The sequence below is a fragment of the Bicyclus anynana genome, chromosome 15 (assembly GCF_947172395.1).
Source record: "Bicyclus anynana chromosome 15, ilBicAnyn1.1, whole genome shotgun sequence".
Classification (NCBI taxonomy): domain Eukaryota; kingdom Metazoa; phylum Arthropoda; class Insecta; order Lepidoptera; family Nymphalidae; genus Bicyclus; species Bicyclus anynana.
In genome coordinates this window covers 3896585-3911634 of record NC_069097.1, presented here as the reverse complement: position 1 = coordinate 3911634, position 15050 = coordinate 3896585, and the positions used below count along the sequence as shown (strand labels likewise).

The following is a 15050-nucleotide window of genomic DNA, read 5'->3' as shown; positions in this document are numbered from 1 at the left end:
TTATTTTTAGATTTATTAGTCCTATGAGTTCAATTTCTTAAAGTTTAACTTGAAAAAATTTAACCTACTCATAGGACTAATAAATAAATCAGCGCATTTAGAATTGCGTCATGACAATTCTACTGTATAGATCAAATTGATTCACGCAAAATAACTGTGTCTAATGTCTATACATCATCATACGAGTAGAATTAGAAAATAACCATCCATTTGTAGTTTATAATACTTGTTATTCAAATGTGGATCGAGGTTATTCATGCAAAATCACTGTGTCTACAAATAGCTACTCTATACTGACTGATATAGCTTCGGAAAATAACCATCCTTTCGAAAGGTTATATAAACATGACCTTTCGCAGTAATATGAAAGTATCGTAAGTAAAAATAGATTGAGTTTACTGGTTATCTAAGGACGTGTATCTAGGCTGTCGATATCGACATTCATCATTATCAACCTATTTTAACGGCCCACTAAAGGGCCAAGTCTGCCTCTTTAAGGTACTGTTACACATGCTCTAAAATAGCATGCTAAAAACGTGCTATTAAGTATGCTCCATACGAGCATGTTTATCATCAGTTTACATTTACTAGCAATAAGCATGCTATTTTTAAGTATGCTCAAAAGCAAACATTCCAATTGCACATGCTAATTTGTATCTATCGCTCTCTGTCTATAGCATCGTGTTAGACAGGGAGAAATGAAGGTGAAGAGAATACAGAATAGCAATGCTGATCGACTAGCATACTCAATAAGCAAACCTGTTCAGGCGCGCTAAAAACACGCCCCCTTCCACTTCCACCCGCGCAGCGAGTGGCACGTTCTTAAATTACACGACTGTTGATTCTTGAGCAAGCTCGAAATAAGCATGCTCATTATTAGCAATGTTGCGATACACATGCTAATAAGTAGCAACTGCTCAATAGCAGCATGCTTTTGTGCTTGAAATCAGCATGTGTAGCTTTAGGGATGAAAGTATATGGAGCTTATACCCAACACGCTGCTCCAATGAGGGTTTTCAGGTTTAGTGTGAAAGTGACTCTTAACGATAATTGTCAGATGTGAATGATATAGTACGAGATCCGGCATAATAAATATATACGCTCAACTGTTATTTAATTGGTATAAGAAATATATGATAGAAAATATTGACACATTGACACGTTGCATATAGGTTGCCTAGTTAAATTGAGGCCGAACATTATTATATGATTTTTTTTTTATTTATTTAATCTACTTTCCTTATTGTTTATTTAAAAAAAGAGTAAGGGTATACTCTATTACCTAGTGTACGTAAAAGAATTGAAAAAGTAAAGGTTGTCTGCTTTCACACTGCAACTGTGAGGTTGCCAGATAGTAATGTTCAGTAATGTAATTTATATACCCTCATCATTATTTAGCCGTGTAATATGTTAAATGGAAGCTTATTTTATGCTTATTTTAACAGTCTTAAGTCGACTTTGCTCAAGTTCATGGTTTCCTAGATTTTGTATGAAAAATGTGTTTGGCCGCAATTTAACTAGGCATTCTATTATCAATATGTAACTGTGAACATTATCGACCATTTACTTCATAGCACTTATGAATTTCAGATGAGAATTCAGTATTCAGTATATATTTCTAATACTGGATCTTAGACCATATAATAACCTGGGCTGATGACGTAACGTGCTCTCGTGGTTGGTGTAACATAAAAAAACTCCGTACTCAGAAGAACATGGAGGAAGGACGAATGGCTCAATATTTCACAGCTCGACCAAGGCTTGAACCTAGAACCACGTGATCCGCCTCTTAGGCTGAACACTGCACCAACGAGACGAGTAAACGATATTAGATACTATATCAAAATATTATTATATCCAATCATTAAATACTAAATACTTAAATATTTTATTTTAAATATCATCATTTAGAACCTCACTTTGACGATCAATAGGGTAAAAAGTTGAAACACCAAAAAGGAAATTTAAATTTTTCCGCGAAGTTTCAAGCGAAAAGCAATAATAATGCTGACTAGCTGACCCGTTGCACTTCGTACCACTTCAAATTGTCGAAGTGGCAATTTCTGTGCAAAATTACCAAGTACGACTTCTTTTTACTGTAAGTAAAAACTACAAGTAAAAAATGTTATTCAGTATCAATAGTCAAAGTAACAAGATCATTATTTTACATATAGTATGAGATCCGGCATAAGAAAGACAAATCCTCATCTGTTATTTATTTAGTATAAGAAATAAATGATACAAAATATTCAGATTGACACATAACACACAGGTTGCAGGATAGCATTAAATAGTTATTTTTTTAATTCATTTCATCTTCTTCATGATTTTTTTCATTCATAGCTGAATGAAAAAAACATAGTCATCATCATAGTTAACAGAATATACCCAAAAGAAATGAAAAAGTAAAGATTGTCTGCTTTCACACTGCAATTGTGGAGTTGCCAGATATAAACAGTTGACTTATGTTATTTATACCCTCTTCTGTTATTTAGTCGTCTAATATGTCAAATGAAAGCTTATTTTATCCTTAATTTAACTCAGTTCATGGTTTAGATTTTGTATAAAAATGGATCTGGCCATAATTTAACTGCAAACCTATTTGCAATGTGTCACTGTGAACATTATCTATCATTTATTTCTTATCACTAATAAATAACAGATGAGGGTATATATTTCTAATGCTGGATCTTATACCAATAAGCATAATGTATTTGTTAGATGTTACGTGTAGATACAAAGATATCTCCATGAGACGAAGTTTCGCTCGCGTAAGACAGAATAAGCTCTGCAATCGGAAAGGGTCGCACGTCCGGTTACAAATCACTGACATCAGATAAACATGATCTATTCATTGGCTCACTGAAACAAATCTACATAAAGCAAAAACAAGAGAGCGGCTCTTGTGCGGACTACGACTCTTCCCTTTTATACTTTCAAAGTGTTGTAATAAAAACTATTAGTTAGTTAGTTAACCCGTTTAGTTGCATGAATCCAATTATATACATGCAACTAAACGGGCACAAAGAAAATGAATCAGAATGATTTTACTTAAATAATGTTAATTTATTTCTTTTGTTTATCATTGCTGCGTAGACTGCTTTATGACATTACGGGGACACCACAACACTACGGTGCGCAGAAATCTACGATGTCGCACAACGCACCGTGCAAAGGAGATGCTCCATTTCTGGTCCACTCTTGTACCCCGTATCATTAAAACTTAAAAAAATACAAGGATTTTATTAAAATTTATTAAAGTGTATAAATCTAACTAAATAAAAAGAAATAAATTAAATTAAAGCTCAAGTTTTTGAGATAAATCAAGAGGGCGCCCTTAAAGCGACTATGACATGACAATTGACAGCAAATGTCAAATCGTGTACTGCATTGAAAACGTTATCTATCCGCCATTATTACCCATATTAGTGTTGCATTTCTTGGGACAGAGTTAATATTATTTCGAAAGAATTAAAGTAAATTCGTAGATTTGTATAATCAAAAATAGTTATAAAAAAATTTTCTTTTATTTCCGCCAGGGTACAATGACTGATCCTGAGCTCCATACAATTTTGGACCATCTCCTTTCCGATGCGGTGATGGTGGTGGTTCTGTAATTGCGGCGTTAAAGAGTTACAAACATCCATACAAACTTTCGCGTTTATAGTTTTAGTAGAATTATAACATACATTATCACAAGCTTAAAAAGCTTAATATCCTACGAACGCCTTTCAAATGCCAGCAAGGCCTCCGAGCTATTAAAGTTTAAAATTCGATTGAATAATTTAAAACTTCACAGAATAATTCAATGTCGTTCGTTCTATTTGGTTTCACTCAGCAAAATTCGTATTTTGTTAAATGTTTTAAAAACTTCTTGAACTGGAATAAGATTTATTCTTTTTGTATTCTTTTTGTCTATAGAAGAGTTCAAGAGAGGAAAGTTTAATATAATTTCTTATATTTATTTTTATTTTCTAAAAAGTAAATTGATTCCGAATTTTGACGAAGTAATTGTAGAACGCTGATCTTTTGAGCTTACTTTTTAAACGACTTCCAAAAAGAATGACCTTTTTATACTTGGTAGATAAGTTTAAGAAAAAAAAAATAATGTCACTAACCTCGTCCTAGTTTTCTAGTAGCTATTGTTTAATTAATAAAGAAAGTAAAGGCCACAAGGCAGATTAATTTTATGATCTATCATTTTTTTAATATAATTGTTTCGAAAAAGATCTACCTTAATTTATTTTACTGCACAGATAAAATTATACAGAATGAATAAGTATACAGACAATACAAACATCGCAATCCAGCCTTTTTTAATTCTTTACAAGTTAGCTCTTGACTACAATCTCACCTGATGCTAAGTGACGACGCAATCTAAGATGGAAGCGCTCTAACTTGTTAAGAGGAGGATGAATATCCACACTTTTTCGGTTTCTACGCGACATCTTACCGGAACGCTAAATCGCTTGGCGGTACGTCTTTGCCGGTAACTAGCCGTCATTGTCGGTAGGGTGGTAACTAAAAATAAAATAAAATAAATAAATAAATATAAATATACTTATACAATACACATCACTATCTAGCCCCAAAGTAAGCATACAGAGTAGCTTGTGTTATGGGTGCTAAGATAGTTGATATTATAATATTAATATACAATTATATACTACATATAAATACTTATATAATGTATAAATACACACAGACACTGGAAAACACCCATGCTCATCACACAAATATTTTCCAGTTGTGGGAATCGAACCCACGGCCGTGGATGCAGAAAGCAGGGTCACTACCCACTGCGCCACGCGGCCGTCTAACTAGCCCTTTGAGGTTTTCTTAATTGGACCAGCCAGACCTGGACCCAGCCGGGTATCGAATCTAGGACCTTCGTCTTGTAAATCCACTGCGTATACCACTGCGGTACGGAGGCCGTCAAAAATTTATAGATTATGTATTTTTATCAGATACCTAAATAATGAAAATTAATATAATATACATAAACTTTTTGTCTATAGAAGAGTTCAAGAGAGGAAAGTTTAATATAATTTCTTATCTTTATTTTTATTTTCTAAAAAGTAAATTGATTCCGAATTTTGACGAAGTAATTGTAGAACGCTGATCTTTTGAGCTTACTTTTTAAACGACTTCCAAAAAGAATGACCTTTTTATACTTGGTAGATAAGTTTAAGAAAAAAAAAATAATGTCACTAACCTCGTCCTAGTTTTCTAGTAGCTTATGTTTAATTAATAAAGAAAGTAAAGGCGACAAGGCAGATTAATTTTATGATCTATCATTTTTTTAATATAATTGTTTCGAAAAAGATCTACCTTTATTTTACTGCACAGATAAAATTATACAGAATGAATAAGTATACAGACAATACAAACATCGCAATCCAGCCTTTTTTAATTCTTTACAAGTTAGCCCTTGACTACAATCTCACCTGATGCTAAGTGACGACACAATCTAAGATGGAAGCGCTCTAACTTGTTAAGAGGAGGATGAATATCCACACTTTTTCGGTTTCTACGCGACATCTTACCGGAACGCTAAATCGCTTGGCGGTACGTCTTTGCCGGTAACTAGCCGTCATTGTCGGTAGGGTGGTAACTAGCCGTTTGAGGTTTTCTTAATTGGACCAGCCAGACCTGGACCCAGCCGGGTATCGAATCTAGGACCTTCGTCTTGTAAATCCACTGCGTATACCACTGCGGTACGGAGGCCGTCAAAAATTTATAGATTATGTATTTTTATCAGATACCTAAATAATGACGATTAATATAATATACATAAATACATAAAATATAAACCACACAGACACCAGAAAACTTCCACGTCGATCACACAAACATTTTCCAGTTGTGGGAATCGAACCCACTGCATACTTGCAGTAGACAGTCACAAGGCACACATCGACCGTCATTAATTAAATAAAAGCTGGTCTTATCGTTAAAATAATCCCTTATGAATAAATTGTTGAATTTTTTATTCATAATAGATTATTTTAATTAATATAGCTCAAAGAGTCGCGAAGCTGAAGTGGCAATGGGCGGGGCACATAGTTCGAAGAGCATTAGGGTCCCAAGGTACTGGAATAACGACCCCGCACTAGAAAGCGCAGTGTTGGTCGACCCCCCACAAGGTGGACTGACGACATCAAACGAGTCGCAGGGATTCTCAGGATCGTGATTTTTGGAAGTCCCTACAAAAGGTCTATGTCCTGCAGTGGACGTCCATCGGCTGATATGATGATGATGTTGATGAATAAATTGATTGTTAGAAGTATTGAAACTATTGAAATCACTAATAACTATTGTGTACATAATGTTCTATTTCAAAGAGAATGTACAATAGCAGCGAACACAAATTGCTCTCTAGAAGTACTTTATCACCAAAGCCTCTTACTGTTTAATAGCTCACGTAGTTCACTAATCATGATTTGATATTCTGAAACTGAACTCATATGAAACTAATCAAAGTGAATGGGTTATTCTATATACTCGTACTAGAATACATTAAGCTATATTAACCGGTTCAAATTTTAAACTGGTAACCTAAAGTTTTATAAAAATAAATTTTAATGTACAAAGGAATTGCGTTAGATATCGGTTTTTAAAGAATCTTTAAAATTCAGGTACAAAGGAATAAGGTGTCTGCCTTGATTTTGTATTTTTAATTTATAAAAAGAAATGATATTGTTTTTATCAATATAAGATTTAATGTGCCCTCAATAGAAGTCTAAATTTTATCTAAATAAAATACAAAGCTCTAAAATTTGTTGATTAAAATACAAACTCTTGAACAAAACTAAAAATAACTCGGCTAAATGTATCCAGTGGTCCCAAATCTAATCTAGATAAAAAATTCAGTATTTACAGACATGCAAATCATTTAGTTCGGTCTAAACTGCCTTGGTAATAGCGACAGTTAAAATGTCTCAATCTGAAAGACAACAATCAAAAATAAGCCACCGCTTTTTTATCGTGAAAATAAAGCCGTATTTTAAATACATTCTTTTAAATTCTTCTAACAAAAGGTATCAAAATCAACACATATTCCTTACGATTTCAATATAAATCCTGGGCAAATCGTAAAATAAGGGGTTCGAATAATTCCTTAAACGTCTATTTTAAAAGATTAATTTAAAAAAATATATAAAACATAATTAAGTAATAAAATATAAGATACATGTTTCTAACAAGAAAATATTACAATACAGCGTTTTTATATCGAAGTAAAAAATTAAAACACAATACATTGCATTGCGTGTTAGAATGGCCGAGTTTCAACGTGTTGGGCGACAAAGGGCGCCTTTAGGTTGATTTACCGATAAGAAATCATTAACCTATATTGCGAAACACATTCAACAGGTAAACCGTTGTTCTGACACGAGTATATCAACTACTCTACGGCTACGGTGCTACGAAGCGGCTACGGCGTAGGGTGGGCGCGGGATGACCGGCACACACCTCGCTCGCAGTAATAATAAGGCTTTACTTACGCGGGGAGCGCGGGCACAGATGCACCACTAGTACCGAGTATACCGTGTGAAGCCTCGTGGCCGGGCTCCGGCAGACTGTTGCTCCCGGGACCGCTTCACTTGTTACGTGCCACCCTGAGCCTCCCCGCGCACCCCGCGCACCCTGCACCCTCCCCCCACTCCTCCCCGCGTCTGCTTACCAATATCACGGGTCTTTCACTTTGCAGCGGCCTCACCTAGGCTGGGTCCTACATAACTACACACCAGCCAACCGTCCAATTTGAAAACCCTTCGACAACCTCTACAATCCGTTCAAAGGATGTGCTAAAGGAATTACAATAAAAAAGAATTTCAATTTAAGAATAATAACAGTAATAGACTTATAAATATATTATGAACATGTTGCCATATCTTATATCATATCTTATCATATAAGAGACGGCCGTGTGGCGCAGTGGGTACTGACCCTATTTTTTCATCCACGGTCGTGGGTTCGATATCCACTGCTGGAAAATATTTGTGTTATAAGCAAGGGTGTTTTCCAATATTTGAGTGTATGTACATTATACAAGTATTTATATGTATATAAATATATATTTTTAGCAGACTCAGAACTGAATTACAAAAATAAGAAAACCAATGAACAAAGGTTCACAACATTAGTCAGGATAAAAGTTTAAAATAACAAAAAAAATTAGCTATCTTAGTACCCACACAGACTCTACGCTTACTTTAAGGGTAAGTAGTGATGAGTATATTTTGTAAGTATATTTATTTATTAATTATTCATATTAAATCATGGAGAACGCCTACAAGTCTATACTAATATTATAAAGCTGAACTGTTTGTTTGTTTGATTGAACAAGCCAATCTTATGAACTAGTGGTCCGATTTGAAAAATTCTTTCAGTATCAGATAGCCCATATATCGAGTAAGGCTATATCGTCCCTGAATTCCTGCAGGAACGGGAACCACGCGGGTGAATTCGCGCGGCGTCAGCTAGTGTGTATATTTTGTTTACCTTGCACAATTGTTTTATTTATACCTAACAGATGCTACGTCTCCACAATATTCTGTTATTTCCGATATTATTTACCTTGCACTCGATCTTGATGAAACAAAGCCTACCTATTATGCTGCAACCTTAGCTTAATTTACTTAGAAAGCCTCAAAGTATGTGTATGCCGCCATGTTGGATTTACAATGACGTCACAAAGTTTTGCACGTCACCTTGCATTGTCACCCAAATAGAAATTGTATTCAAATAGCTCAATTGATTGAAGACATCAACTTCAAAATGGAGCATTACATACAAACATTGCAAGTTAAAATAACAACTTGTAAAAACAAAGAAATATTGCAACATCGTTTATACTAACCTTAAAGATTTACTAAAGTAATATATTCTCACTACTTTACTTATTAGATTTACTCAGTAATTTAATCCTTACTATAGGAATACTTAGGTAGGCTGTACTCTTAATGGCAGTTTGGTAATTCTCAAAGCAAGTCAAGATAGTCTTTGGAGCGATAGAGCCTAATCTACGTAATCTCACAATTGAACATTGCCCTCTAGGTGGATTCTATATCTTAAGTGCGAAGCTAGTTTAATTTACGTCGCCTGGATAAATTCGGACGATATACGAACATAATACAATAAATATATGTATATTACCTTGTTTAAAGCCTCCCTCCTCCTTAACCTCCTTAGCCTCCTTAACCTCTCTCATTCTGAGAGAAGACTCGTGCTTAACAGTGGTCACACGAGTCTCCTCTCAAAATGAGAGAGATTAGGCTGGCCAAATGCGAATGGGCAGACTTCACACACGTAGAGAATTAAGAAAATTCTCTGGTATGTAGGTTTCCTCACGATGTTTTTCCTTCACCGTTTGAGACACGTGATATTTAATTTCTGATTGCACGTGATAGCCCTGTGCAATGATCTAAGCCTTCGAGTCGGAGGGCTTAGGTTCGAATCCGGTTCGGGGCATGCATTTTCACTTAGGTGCATTTCAAGAAATTAAATCATATCCCCAGTCGTATTTATTACTTTCAATATGAAATTGCAGTGTCGTATATAATAGTTAGCTCGACAAACTTTTAGACTTAGGAAAGAAAAGAAACAATGAAGAAAGAAAGGTCTTTATTTTAAAGTAATGCCATATATTACATTAAATCTAAATTATATTATGGCTTAACAGTCCACTCAAACAGTGAAGCACTACAGAATTCCCTGGTATATGTGGCATAACCTAGAAAAAGGCCCCAACTCAGCATTTTGCTGCATATTTTCAATAAAAAAAAAGGATGCAGCACTGATTTTTCATTAGGACCCAGTTCTGGTGCCGCCACGCACACAGTTCAACATCCTATGTAAACTATTATAGATAATTAATTAAAACTAATTAGGTAGGTACATTGATTTAAAAAAAACACAGAAAACTAAAACATAACGATGAAAAACAAATAAAAATCACCTGCATTATAATCATGTATACCTTTTTTTTTGTTGAAAACTCTTTTCCTTATTTATAGATAACTAAATACTTATTATTAAATAAATTATGCGAATTCTTATTATTAAATATATTATGCGAAATATATATGGCGAATGCTCGTGAGGCGTATTACATCTGCCTCCAACACGTCCTAAAGATCACGACCGCTCTGTCAAGAGCGCAGCGACTAAAAAGAAGAAGAAATATATTATATAACAACATATTAATTCGTAATAATTTGAAAATTAAACACATATATCTACTATATGTATATATCTAAAGATAAGTCGAACCTACGAATTAAACAAATTAAACATAGATAGACAGAGGTTTCGCAGTCCCTTCAGTAAAGTTCCCTTTGAACCCTTTTGCAACGGACTATAAAACTATCTTACGCGTTTATGTTCTCTTTATTTATATTAACTCAAAGGAAAGACTAAGAGTGTTCTAAAGTATCTACTTTTAAAATCATCACAAGACTTCTAATTAATAAAAAAATGCGTTCGACTAACGTTGTAAGCAACAACGTAAATAGTAAATAGTAGGTAATGTCGTTGGTTAAAGAGACGTGATGATGATGACCTCTGCCTCCGATTCCGGAGGGCGTAGGTTCGAATCCGGTCCGGGGCATGCCTCCAACTTTTCTGTTGTGTGCATTTTAAGAAATTAAATATCACGTCTCAAACAGTGAAGGAAAACATTGTGAGGAAACCTGCACATCAGATAATATCAAAAATCAGATAATATAAAATATACCAATCCGCATTGGGCCAGCGTGGTGGACTATTGGCCTAACCCCTCTCATTCTGAGGAGACTCGAGCTCAGCAGTGAGCCGAATATGGGTTGATAATGATGATGATGATGAATGTCGTTGGTTGTAAGATTTCTATTTTAAAAGGACTGGAATTTATGATTCCATCATTTTCTTATGATGAAAGGGCTCTCTGATTCAAAATTATTTTTTATATTATTATTTTAGCTAAATTTATCCACACTCAGGTATACGAAGCAGACCAACAATTATCCAGCAGCAGACTTTTGAACATTAGTGAAGGCCCACTGAGTTGATTGAAATTCAGTTTTTGATATTTTCACTATGCATGTTCGTTGTTCATACATAAAAAAATGTATACGCGATAATCTTGTCTCTATTTTTTCGTCGACTAAAAAGCGTTGTTATATGTCTAGCCATTAATCGAACCCATACGGGGCCCTTAGTCATAAGCTGGTTCTTGCAACGCGGCACGATCCAAACTGATAGGTTCGAAACTAGTCGGGCATACTCCGACCTAATATCACGTGAGTTTTAGCCGTGTTTCATAATCAATTAATATGAATAACACTCACGATAGTTTAAATTCTAAAATATTAAAAACTGTTCACAACAACTAAACAAATAAGATGATGAGGGATATGTATTTTTTTATTGGTAATTATGATTATTGATTATTATATTAATTTTAGTAATTTATGCGGATGTCAAGGAGACGCGTGACGTTTGTTTTTTTATGGGTTTCATCGGCTTCGCCACGCTGCTTGTAGAGACTCTGTATCGTCTTTACTCTGCGTGTCTATGGCATGATTAATTTTAAAGTTTATCTCAAAGACAACACGAACTATTTACGAACAACCCTTGAGATCTCAACAAATGTATATAGTAGGTATAGCCGAAATATAGATTCATTGTTATTTTGTTAATGTAAATGGCGTTCATACGGAATAAATAGCCGAGTGTAACCTCCGGTTTCTGAAATAAATAAAATGTCATCATAAGGCAAACAGGCAAAGATGCAAATTCATTTTCAAAGTGTGTTTCCTCGAAAGTCTATACTAATATTATAAAGCTAAAGAGTTTGTTTGTTTGATTGAACGCGCTAATCTCAGGAACTACTGGTCTGATTTCGAAAAGTCTTTCAGTATTAGATAGCCCATTTATCGAGGAAGGCTATAGGCTATATATTATCCCCATATTCCTACGGGAACGGGAACCACGCGAGTGAAACCGCGCGGCGTCAGATAGTGTGTTATAAAACTCGTATGACATACGTGCGCTTTGATAATTCTAGCCTCTGCTTCCCTACTATAGTTCTCGCCAAGGCTCGAGCTTGCAATATCGCCTCGGCTGTAATTTTCAACTTACCGCACCTTTAGCATAATGTACTATTGTGCGCCAGTTGTAAACATCGAATGTGGTTTATATAACTCTTTTTCCTTCTAACATCACTGTATACATTATTTAATTTAATTATTAACATTGTTGAAGGTCCCTATTAAATGATTTAGTCAAGAGCTCTTATAATTACTCCACCGATCTTAATCTATATGGTCTTCTTTTTTTTTTATTCTTTACAAGTTAGCCCATGACTACAATCTCACCTGATGGTAAGTGATGATGCAGTAGATGGAAGCGGGCTAACTTGTTAGGAGGAGGATGAAAATCCACACCCCTTTCGATTTCTACACGGCATCGTACCGGAACGCTACATCGCTTGGCGGTACGTCTTTGCCGGTAGGGTGGTAACTAGCCACGGCCGAAGCCTCACACCAGCCAGACCTGGACTAATTAAGAAAATCTCAATCTGCCCAGCCGGGGATCGAACCCAGGACCTCCGTTTTGTAAATCCACCGCGCATACCACTGCGCCACGGAGGCCGTCAAAAAACAATCTAAGCTATAAATGTAATAAAATTCATGGAGCGAAATTGATAATACCAAATATAATGTTTATATTTTCAACTTGCGTCGCTATTTCAGTGAATCGTTGATCTGATCAGCCGCATAGAAACTGGGAATTAGTATTAACTTGGGTAACTTAGTAATTCCAATCCATTAATCGAACATTCAAGTTCCTGTACAACATTAGTTTCCTACTTAAGTGATGCCTCGAAGTTCAAACTAGGAATAGTTTACTGTTTTATCTGTTACTGGCATAATCTAACTATAATGCTAACCTGAGTTCAGCCAAATTCAGGAGTTTTCAGGATATTTGCCTTCTATTTGACCATTGTCAAATTTTAAACTACAAGTTTTAGCTCTATACCTACTATAACATAAAATAATATAGTATAGAGCTAAAACTTGTAGTTATAAATAGTATAGGTTTTTGTATTCATAATCTTAATTTTTGAGTATTTTTTAATATTTGTTTCTGTGTGTTTCTGATTTTTATTTTCTGTATTACATTACTCAATGTATATTATATATTTTGTATATGGATCTCTGGCCTGAAATAAAATAATTTTATTTATTTTATTTTTTTATATATTTAAAGTAGGTAGGTAGGTATAGTAATTTATAAAATATCCTTCGTCTGAGAGGGCGTAGTCTATAACTTTTCAGTTATTTAAAGAAATTAAATATCACGCGTCTCAAACGGTGAAGGAAAAGCATCGTGAGGAAACCTGCATACCTGAGAATTTTCTTAATTCTCTGCGTGTGTGAAGTCTGCCAATACGCATTGGCATTGGGCCAGCGTGGTGGACTATTGGCCTAACCCCACTCATTCTGAGAGGAGACTCGTGCTAAGCAGTAAGCCGAATATGGGTTGATAATGACGATGATGATGATAGTAATTTACGAAATTATATAGTGCTGAGATCTATCTAATAAATACATTCTGAATGAATACAATAAGGAACTTAAGCTAACTTATCCTAATAACTATACAAATCATGCCCACGTGGAATGGTGGCAAGAATACTGGCTGCATTTCCGCGTTGGACAGCCAGGCTGATCCTTTGCGCAAAAAATGAGCCAGCCCTTCTGTCACCAGTCGAGGCAACTAGCCGCGGTGAAATGGTACGGAAAATTTTTTTGGCACTGCGACTCCATGGCCCAAGGGTCTCCACAGCAAAAGGTACAAATATGTAACTCTCTGTCAAAGAGGCATATTTGAGCCACTTACCGGTTTCAGCTTTTTCTGTTTTCTGAATTACGGAAACGGCTTCAACGATTTTCATGAGGGTTTTTTACCGGTAGCATATTAAATTCAAAATTCACTTTTTAATTTGATATACTAACCAAGTAGGTATACCTACTTGGTTAGTATATCAAACACACTAATACTACCACACTAATACTACAAAAGCGAAAGTTTGTGTGTGTTTGTTTTACGCTACGGCTACTGAAGCGATTTGGTTGAAATTTCGAATGGAAATAGATTTTACTCTGGATTAACACATAGGCCTGGTCTGGTTTCATTCCGAAAAAAATCTAAGGTTCCCGCGGGATTTGTAAAAAACTGAAATCCACACGGATGAAGTCCGCTAGTTTAAAATAAATTGTAGTTAGTAAATTTAATAAATAGTAGGTATTAAGAGTATTAAGGCGGATTAAATTAACACATCATGTAGGTAGTCCAATTTTCTGTTTAGTTTAGTAACATAAATCAATATATCATGTTACATTTATTTTTAGTTTGGTTTTTGCTTTTAGTTTATTTTTATGTCGCTATGTGACTACGCATTTCCGTGGTGTCACGTGGTTCAAGGTTATCAGCTGAAAATCAGCGCTGTATATACAATATTTCCATCACATGGTACATGCATCACAATGCTGAGCTGGATTATTTTTCAAGGTTGTGCCAAATATGACCCAGTGGTGTGTTAAGGGGTTGTGTTGCACAATTTTTTTAATAAATGTTTTTTTCTTTCTTTCTTTGAATATATATTAAATAGTATTTATGTGTAGTAATGCGCGCGGGTTATACCTATGTGGGCTCCGTTAGGGAAAATTATCCATAAAAACCCAACATACCTAATTTATAAAACCCTAATACCTACGTCAATATATTATTAAAATGTATTAAGTACCTACAGATACTTAAGAATCATTATCACAACGTGTCTTGTTTCTCGGAATGCGTACGATCGATACGTTTCTGGAAAATTGGGTTTGTTCCCGTCTTATCGATATTTAAGTACATCAAGGACGTCATTTCAAAGCAGACTTCGTGATAACTTAAAAGTTAAAACGTAATACGTTTGCGATATTAGATAACGCCTGTCTACGCTTTAATAACTACACTACAAATAAATGAATAATGCTAGAGAACAAAGAAGGATTAAA

The 15050-nt window shown here is 35.0% G+C and overlaps 1 protein-coding gene across 1 annotated transcript in view; it reads right to left on the bottom strand.

Annotated features, from left to right (window-relative positions):
- The window catches only part of LOC112047444 (regulating synaptic membrane exocytosis protein 2), a 262982-nt gene extending 255407 nt beyond the window's left edge, over nucleotides 1-7575 (bottom strand). Inside the window, exon 1 of the mRNA XM_052885854.1 lies at nucleotides 7506-7575. The gene's annotated coding sequence lies outside the window, so the exon portion shown is untranslated. The remainder of the gene's footprint in view (nucleotides 1-7505) is intronic.
- Nucleotides 7576-15050: the final 7475 nt, after the last annotated feature.